The sequence below is a fragment of the Vipera ursinii genome (genome assembly GCF_947247035.1).
Source record: "Vipera ursinii genome assembly, chromosome: 1".
NCBI lineage: Eukaryota > Metazoa > Chordata > Lepidosauria > Squamata > Viperidae > Vipera > Vipera ursinii.
Window position 1 is genome coordinate 94,067,891 of NC_139512.1, and position 10,529 is coordinate 94,078,419.

The following is a 10,529-nucleotide window of genomic DNA, read 5'->3' on the forward strand; positions in this document are numbered from 1 at the left end:
CTGTTCTGCGCATGCGCGCATGTACGTGCATGCACACACATTTTTTTGTGGCTCCCAGTTTTTCCTTTTGTGAGGGAACCGCTTCCGAGTGGCTCTTTCACTGTTTCAGGTTGCTGACCCCTGGTATATATCAAAGAAGATGCTATTTCCTATGTGGAAGTTTTGATCATATGTACAGATCATATCACATACATATGTGTGTAGTTATGTAATACATATACCCACTCATTGTCCATACATAACAGGAGCCAGTGAGGGTAGAGGCAGTGATGGGATTCCGCTTCTAGAAGTCCATTCTGGGCCTGGGCAACAAAAACATAGCTACCAGTTCTGCCGAACTGGTGTGAACTGGCTGAATCCCACCACTGGGTAGAGGTCATACTGCTTGGCTAGATTCTATTTCTCTTTGAGGCTAGGAGTCAACTGGGTGGTTTTAGGCCCATTGCTTTCTCTCACTCATAAACTGGGATGTCAAGAGGCATCTATTTACCAGCCCACATTTGACCAGCATGGTAGATTATAATCCATGACCTTCAGTGTAGAAACCTTTATCCTGCAGTGGATTGTTTTGGGTTGACATCCATAATACATACACACACAGAGAGAGAATATGTGGCTCATAAGAAGAGAGTAGCAATATCTTTTTTACATATACTTTCATGTGATCATAGTTGAAAATATTAAGCTGCCTACAGTTACATGTTTTTTGTAAGCCATTCCATTATTCTTGGTCATAATCTTCAATGGCTTGAAAAGCAATTGCTTTGCAAAACACACAGGAAGTCTGATTTTAATTTGCTGTCTACATCTACATTCTCATATTCTTTTTATAGATTATTTGAAGTTATCGCTAAAATCTTCCTTCACTCAAACATAAGTGAAAGTTTTATCTTCCTTTGTATATCGCAAAAATAATTTATTACTAAGGAAACAAAACCTTTTGTCTCGGAATATATTTCTTTAAGACAGCCGTGGAATTTCAGAGCAAGCAAAAAACTGCCAGGATCTGGGCAGCAATCAACTGTTTTTAATAGGAACTTTTTAGACTTTTAATAAGTTCTCCTGACATAATTTATGAGGAGAGGTTTTGAAGTGAAGAGGCATTGCTTGGCAAGTGTCCTTCCTCTAATCTCAGGAAATTTAAATAAAAGAGAGCTCATTTCCTCCAATTTGAGATTTCTGCCACACAGGAAAAAAGTTAAGAAAAACACCTGCTACATAAAGCTACAAAACAGTATATTCATAGTCTCAGCAAAATATATTTGAGGGGGGAAAAACTAGAGGACACAAAGCTCCTGGGACAACCAATCATGTTAATGTCCTTATTATTACTAATATTTAACAGTAGACATTTACCTGTACAGTACAGTAATTTAATGCAGAAAGAAGATTATGGTCTGGTGTGCCAGTTTGCTTATATTTTCATGAAAATGTTCATTTTAGAATGTCATGACATATTAGAAACAAAAAAGATACCTAACGATGACCTAAGTATTTTACTTTCTATTAAATTGCTGAGACCACGTTTAGGGGTATCCATCTCTCAAATTGATAACTATAGAATGTACGCCTTCTAGCAGCTCACAAGAAGCAATGTGCCCACCTAGTTGACTTTGACTGAAGCAGGGTTGATCTGGATAGCAGTTAGATAAGAAATATCAGGGCCATAGGAGTCCTTGTTTTCCTGCAGACGGTTCATTACCCAAACTAGGTAACAGGATTAATGCTAGTAAGGAGTGGGTGTTTGCTCTCAGTTTATATTATAGTGGCTTGCCCTGTCACTATTGGTGGGAAGTGGTGTTGGAAGTTCTTTGGTTGGGCTGTTTAGTGTCAGTTTGTCTGGCAATTCCTTGATTGGGGTATTTACTTCTTGAATCTATGCTTATCTGGGCATAGTTGTCTTCCGGGTGAGATTCAAGGTACTGGTAATGGTGTTTAAGGCCCTACATGGCATGGGTCCAGAGTACCTTAGGGAGCACCTGCTGCCGGCATCAACTTCCCTCCGCCCTGTGCGCTCCCACAGAGAGGGCCTCCTCAGGGTGCCACCGGTCAGAGAATGTCGATTGGTGGCCCCCAGGGGGAGGTCCTTCTCTGTGGGCGCCCCGGAGCTATGGAATCGGTTGCCGGTTGAGCTCCGGATGGCGCCCGACCTTCGCTCCTTCCGTCGCAATCTAAAAACATACTTGTTCGAAGAAGCCGGCCTGGCCTGATGGGGGATTGGTGGGTTTTTATGGTCATTTTTAATATATGTATTTACTGTTTTTATTTTATTTTATTTTATTTTATTTTATTTTATTTTAATTCCATTTCTATCCCGCCCTTCTCCGAAGACTCAGGGCGGCTTACAAGCTTAGCAGTAACCTTCATTCTATGTATATGCCTGCTTATTAGGGCTTTCATACACCCCCAAGCGGCATTATTACAAAGTCAGCTTAATTGCCCCCAACAATCTGGGTCCTCATTTTATCTACCTCAGAAGGATGGAAGGCTGAGTCAACCTTGAGCCTGGTGGGATGCGAACCTGCACTAATTGCAGGCAGCTGGTGTTACTTAAGGAGGCATTAGCCCACTGCTCCACCAAGGCTCTTATGTTTAATTTTCTTTTAACTTTTGTATTTTTGTATTTTTTATATATCTGCCCTGTTCACCGCCCTGAGTCCTTCGGGAGAAGGGCGGTATATAAATAAAATTATTATTATTATTATTATTATTATTATTATTATTATTATTATTATTATTATTATTATTATTATTATTATTATTATTTATTATTATTATTATTATTATTATTATTATTGATTGCTGATTAACTCCAAGATTAACATTAGACCAACAATCAAGAAGTAAACAATACCCCAATCAAGGAACTGCCAAACAAACTAACAGTAAACAACCCAGCTAAAGAACCTCCAAGACCACTTCCACCAACACTGACAAGACAAAATATTAGAACATAACTGAGAACTGCAACTGAAAGCAAACCCTACTCCTTACTAGCAGTGATGATGTTACTTAGCTGGGGTATGAAAGGTCTGCAAGAAAACAAGCAAGCAAAGAGAGCACCAAGGACCCTTCATTACAAATATTCTCCCTTATTGATGCCATGGTTCTAGGTTCGAATGGAAAGGTCTCAGAAGTGAAAAAGCACCTCCATATTGTTAAGAAAAATAAATGGACATGCCCAGGAAATCAGCATGAGTAAAGCTTAATTTGAAGACAACTTGACTTCTGTAATGCAAACTGAGTTTCCCAGACAAGGTGCTATGATTAAGAACAGCCACATCTTGGAAAGAGATGCTTCCCATTGGTTCTTCTCACTCGGATCACACTGAACTTGAATTGTTGGAAGTTTGCAGGAACTTTCAGGGTCTCAATGGCTAGTAACTCTCATGCACCATACAATAGGTACCAATTTTGTGAAAGATAAAGCCTTCTGTCCAAACTCGGCTGAATCAAGGCTCTAATGTTCAATACCACCACCAGGTGACATTAACTCAGTCTACAGTCGCTAAGTAGTTTCACTGCTGATTTTCCTGTCTCAATAAGTGCTTCGCTTATAAAATCACTCCAAACGGTATATGATCTATATTCATTTGGAAGGGAAATCTTAAAATACTGGTTCTCTTTCCCTGCCCCCTTTGTTCATTTAGCTGATGTATGACAGCATGAAGCTTTAGGATACCAGCTAAAAGCATGCAGATATATTGTTAAAATCCCTCAAATAGTAATCAGCTGTTTGTGTCTCTGTGGGCAAAAGCTCTGCAACACACAAATCTTGCAGGTATATTCCTGTGGTTTCTAACACTCTGGCTATCCACCTCATGCGCTGTTGACCTTTTCTAAAGAAAGAAGAAATAGGGGTGACATGATAGCAGTATTCCAGTATTTGAGGGGCTGCCACAAAGAAGAGGGTGTCAAGCTATTCTCCAAAGCACCAGAGGCCAAGACAAGAAACAATGGTTGGAAACTAATCAAGGAGAGAAGCAAATCTGGGATTAAGGAGAAACTTCCTAACAGTGAGGACAATTAACCAGTAGAACAGCTTGCCTTCAGAAATTGTGGGCACTCCATCACTGGAGGTTTTTAAGAAGAGAATAGACCAGGGGTAGGCAACCACGGCTCTTTTATGACTCATGGACTTCAACTCCCAGAATTCCTGAGTCAGCTATGCTGACTCAGGAATTCTGGGAGTTGAAGTCCATGAGTCATAAAAGAGCCGAGGTTGCCTACCCCTGGACTAGACAATCACTTGTCTGAAATGGTATAGGCTTTCCTGCTCGAGTAGGGGGCTGGACTAGAAGATCTCCAAGGTCCCTTCCAGCTCTATTCTATTCTATTCCTCTACCTGTTGTCCACCTTGCCCAACATTATCTTTTCCAGTCCCTATGCGGTGTTCTGATTGAAAATTTTTGTTTCCTGATGCTTGTTTCCAGTGTGCGTTCAGGCTTGATTTTCCCTCGTATAAAAACAGCACGTGATGCCCTCCCCCTGAAAGAGAGAAGGGAAAGAGGGAAAGACAGCTTTGGTCTGCTTAAAATGTGGGGGAGAGGGATAACATGGGCAGGGGAGAAATGTGTGCTGAGTGCTTAAAAATAATCCTCCCCTGCAATCTAGAGCTTGTATAATTATAAAATGCTTCATTTTGGAACCTGAATGCCTTGAAGAAGGAAAAAAAAAGACAGTCTTTACCCCTTCTGAATCAATTTCACCTGCCCCTCCCTGCCACCATCATCGAAAAGACTGTTTCCACTAGACTTTGATTCCATATCGAAGCCTAGATGAAGAATCTAGTTTAGTTTAGAGGAGAACATCTAACATGGACATTGTTAAGCTTCAGAGACTGCAGAGGAGAGAATTCCAAAGGAAAATGGTTCTTTGGGGATAAATTTGGACCCCAGATGTTGCTAGCCAGACAAAACAAATTATATCTGAATGAGTTCCTTGCACAATGACCAAGGCAATTTATTTTTAATATGTTTGTTGTAGAAATGTTTTGAAGAGGGAAAAATAGGATTAGGGTTATTTTTTTATTTTGCCCACCACAAATGTTCAAAATTTAAAACTCAGTTGTACCTCAGTGCAAGAACAATACCCACAGTGACCAAAGATTGAATTTTAAAGGAGTAAAATTAGAGCTTAGTAAAATAGCATTTTAAGTCATAAATGAAGATTCTTTTGAATGTTCATAAAATTAAAATAAAATGCAATCTGCTGGCCTAATGACATAAAAAATATAATTGTTTTGATTTTCATTACATCTCGATTTATTGTTTTAAATTTCAGTAGAACATATCTTTTAATGATACTGAATAATGAGGCTTACAAACATAAAATACATAATAAAATTAATAATATAGTGTCGAAAGAAAAGTCTTCATCATGGTTCAGTCCAAGCTGGGAGAATAAACATGGCGACCACTTTAGGAAGAAGGTTGCAGTTTATTGAAGAGGAGAGCCAGACAGAACGATGGCTCTGGTAGAAAAGAGAAAAAGGGAATGGGTTTTTATACCCTCTTGAGCCTTTTGTTTGGAGTTGTTTCCTGTTCCTGTTTGAGGCTATTTCCTGTGTCCTGTATTCTGACCTGAGTCTGGCTGTGCCCTTTGGCATCTGTGGGTTAATCCTATTATGTCCTGTCTTAGAGTTTGGATGGGGTATGTAGATTTTAGGTGTCTTTGTCTTCTTAATCTTCTAGCTGGGGGCCTCCATCTGCATTTCTATAGAATTGGTTTCTGCTTGGGGGAGGGAGACCTGGGGCTATTAAGAAAAACTGGGCATGCTTTCTGCCTCTTTAAAATCCTTTAGGGAAATATATTTTTCTGCCCTTTTAGTATTTTCTTCTTTGGGGGGCTGACTTCCCACAATAGGAAACCAGGCTCATTGCATATGGCTATTATCCATTTTCTTGTCAAAACATGTTTATCTACTGTGAAGCTCAGTCTGTGTATGACAGCATTCTGTCTTTAAACTTAACCAAAAGAAGAATGAAAGAAGCCTGACCAGGCAGAGATTGGACAATGAATATGTTAGCATTATCTCCAGTATAATAGTTAGAGACTGGATTCAAGGCCCTTTAGGTGCACTATTCCTTCCCCAGTTTATATTCTCCAATTTTCAGGGGAGGGCTGTTTTCAGCAGCCGCATTCCATCATAAAAGACTTCCTGATTCATTCAACCTTGTTAGCATCAGTAGAGTCTGACAACTTATCAAGTTATTGCATTCCACTGTAGGACTGCTTGGCTGCTTGGGAAAAGTTATTGTAAGGTCATGAACTCCACATATTGCTCTTTTTACATAAGGTTTTTCTCCATTCTGAAACTTAAAACCCATTCACCCTATTGATGTTAAATAAATGATAAATAACACTATTTGAATAAAATAGGCAAGTGCTTCTTTAACAAGGAAATATTTTGCATAGAACAGAGGCAGTAGAATCCCTACACAAACAAGCAGAAGTCTGTTCATACAACAAAGCATTTCTGGCGCCCCTCCTCTCTCCTTACCAAGGTTCTACTCATTCCCCAAATATGTGTCTTAAGGGTTAAAGGTGTTTTTAGAATGGTGTATGATAAGGTCAGCAGAGTTAATGTGGCAGGAATGAAGAAAAGAATTGGTAAGAGCTGTTCAGTGTAAGAATGTGCTTCTCCTGATGAAAATGTCTCTAAAACCAAGCAAATTATACTGCTGAAATAGAAGGCACTAAGGATAAAAGTGCATTTTTAGGCATGTGGGGCCTACATAAAAGGGTTTATTGACGCTTCTTTGAAAGAATATGATTTCTTCCTGGGGTTCTTCTGAAGCTAGGTAAATTTATTCTTAGGATTACCTTGTTAACAAAAGTTTTAAATTAAGTAAATGCATGGATCTTCATAAAATAATTTACAAAATGATCTGACAGTCATTCTTTAGCATACATATACTTTTCTCCATAATGTCCTCATTGAACTGCTATGCAATACTTAAACAAACCAATTTGTTCTCCATATTATGTTTTTGGTTACATTCTGAACCAAAGGAACTCATGGAAAGAAATTTTCTTATGATTTGAAAACTCCATTAGTTTCATTTTTTTACCCTGCTTGTAGCTTTGATCCCCTTAGTCTGTCCAGTCTTGAGCAGAATCTCAAAGCAAATAACCCTATTGTGCATTGTAAATCTTGCAATGATCTACAAATCCAAGCACCAAATTTCTTCTATTACTACTTGATTTCCCACCATAACATTTTCTTATGTGTGCTTTCCACATTGGTACACCTGTTTCCAAAGTATAAGCTTATTTTCTTCTTAATCCATCTTGGTGATCAAGAAAAATGTGTCTCACTTTTGCTAAATCTATGAAAGACTTCAAAATTCTGCTCAGATTAAATTTAAAAAAATACATAGTTGACACGTAAATAACAGGTGATCCGCTTCCATGAGGAAGAGATGATGGAAACATTATTGACCTGCTGTTTATCCTCTTGTCTGTGAAGATTCTCAGTCATCCAACTCATGGTTGTCCAAAGGTGCTTTTTTTTAAAAGGCAACTGGACTTTTGTTTTTTCAAGGAAAAAAACAAAGTCCAGTTGCCTTTTTGTGAAAAGCACCTTTTGGATGCTTATCCTCTTCATAACATCTCAATTTTTTTACACGGCTCTGGAAGAACAATGATTGTATTTTTTTTCTTTGTCTTTCTCTGATATACAACCCATTTATAGTCAAAGCTGGTCACTATCACCATGTTTGCACACCTTCAGGATTTACTACTGTCATTGTAGAGTCCCCTGTTTAAAGGAAGGGTAAGAAAGGGGGAGACTACTAAGGACCATTTCTTTGAAACCCAGTATGGAACTTGTTCTCTCTACCTAAGGCCAAAGTAAGCAAAGCATACAGCACAATGAAGGACAAGAGGGAACATCATGTTCGTAAAAATAATAAAAGCTAGAGTAACAGACATGACTGGGTTCCACTGAAATCAGTGCATGATACAAACATACTATAAATAAAGCAAATAACAACTCCTGAAAGGAAATTAACTGGAGCATATATTTCTCTTGCTTGATAACAGTAATTATGTTCTGAGAGTGCTGCCAGCTGCAAATATGTAAGCATTAGGTGGCAAGAATATCTAGTGCTTGGTGTTTATTTATTTTTAGGTTTTGATGTTAGAATCACTGGCCTGTAGTAACTTAAATATAAATTAAGAATTCATGACGACAGATTAATCCATAAAAGCTGCTATTTTGTGACATGAATTAGGACCAAACAAAGTCATTGAAGTGAATTTTTGTTGTGATATAATTCTGTGAAACAATTTATTTGACTCATAGCATGGGCTCTAAAATCCAAATGCAGGTATGGTGATTTATATTAATGTAATACCCTGATGCTTCTCTTTTCCACTATAGTCCAAGGAGCATGAAAGAAATGATTATGAAATGAATCAATGCTGATTGCCCAGTGCCTTTAGGTTTCCTAATTCTATTTTAATGCCTTGTAGGAAGGTTTATGTATATGCTTTGTTGTTTTTTTTAAGTAAGTTGCCACTTTGCAAGCCAATGGTTTTATAGATCAGGCAAGGAATATTCCAAGAAACTATAGCCAGATATATAGTCAGGTACAACTATTTAGCCAACTTGTAGATTTATTCCTATCACATTATAATGGTATTGCCCTCTCTAATAATTTCTACGTTTCTTTTGAATTCCCTCATCATCACCCTTTTCCAGAAGCATAAATATGTGGCTGTTTCTCAACATTATTCTCAGATGTGCCAAATCATTCTGAGACTTTTTTGTTTTTTTTTTGTTTCATAAAAGAAAGATGCAATATGAGAGGGTAATTTCCACATCTTTGTCTTCATCTTTGCTGTTACTAAAACAGCATAAATTTTCCCCACTTAATCATTTAAAACCTTTTTTCAGCCACCCTTATGTGGCTTGGTGGCTCACAAACAACAATAAAAGCATAAAAATGAACACAAATTTTTATGGTAAATTCATGTTTTATAAGTACAGTTATTGCACTACAACTATTGGGTAATAATTGACATTATTTAAGACTGCTTAAAATTTTAAATTATTAATAATTCAATACATATGCAATATCACCTCCATTTTCTTCCAAAACACAGTAAACAGAATGGAAATTATAACAAAATATGGGGAAATTAAGGAAAAACAGCAGACGGGTTTTGCACTAGATTCCTTCATATCCACTATGCAGAAGTTTAACCCTTTTACCCTTTCTCTGCCTGCTACTTACATGAAATGTCCATCCTCCACATAACCTTGTCCTCCAGAATCATTTATCTCAACTGCTATTCCTTTTTATGTTCTATAACAAGCAGTGTGCTGCAGCTGCCAAAAAAGCCAACACAGTGCTAGGCTGCATTAACAGAGGGATAGAATCAAGATCACATGAAGTACTAATACCCCTTTACAATGCCTTGGTAAGGCCACACCTGGAATACTGCATCCAGTTTTGGTCACCACGATGTAAAAAAGATGTTGAGACTCTAGAAAGGGTACAGAGAAGGGCAACAAAGGTGATTGGGGGACTGGAGGCTGAAACATAAAGGGAACGGTTGCTGGAATTGGGTCTGTCTAGTCTAAGGAAGAGAAGGACTAGGGGTGACATGATAGCAGTGTTCCAATATCCCATGAATTGCCACAAAGAAGAAGGAGGCAAGCTATTCTCCAAAGTGCCCGAAGGCAGGACAAGAAGCAACAGATGGAAACTGTTATGTATGCAGGCACCTGCACCCACTACATTACAGAAACTAATCAAGGAGAGAAGCAACCTAGAACTAAGGAGAAACTTCCTGACAGTTATAACAATTAACCAGTGGAACTACCTGTCTCCAGAAGCTGTGTATGCTCCAACACTGGAAGTTTTTAAGAAGAGACTGGCCAGCCATTTGTCTGATATGGTATAGAGTTTCCTGCCTGAGCAGGGGGTTGGATGACCTCCAAGGTCCCTTCCAACTTTACTATTATGATTATGAATTCTGTGCTTTAAAAAGGAAACAAAACTTCCCCTATTTACTCAAATTGTGTCATAGTGGGTTTTTAAAAAAATAAAAATAAAAATCCTAAGTACAAAAGATAGGGAGAAACCTTTTTATACAGTTCAAATATTGGATTTAGCATTATACCTTAATCAGAAAAGTCTTGTGGTTTACATATATATGAGATGTCCTTTTTAAAGACAATTTAATAGCTATATTTTAATTCATATTTAATTTTCTGTTACAGCAGTCATTGTTACTATTTTGTATCACTCCTTAAACATTAATAAATACATTTTGTTTATTATGACTGCTCTAAACAACTGGTAGAAAAAACCCAGTGTTATTACTTTATGCCTTAATTTGTCAAGAAAATTAAACATTAGAGCCTTCTCTGATATTCCCTAGTATGAGGACTCTTGCCTTACATCTTTATTTTCATTGGCCCTAACACTGGAAGAAAGAAGCAGGAAAGTTTCTTATTTTTCTTCCTTTTTCTTCCTTCTATTATATTACATGAAAAAGAATGAGTTTCAGGGCTG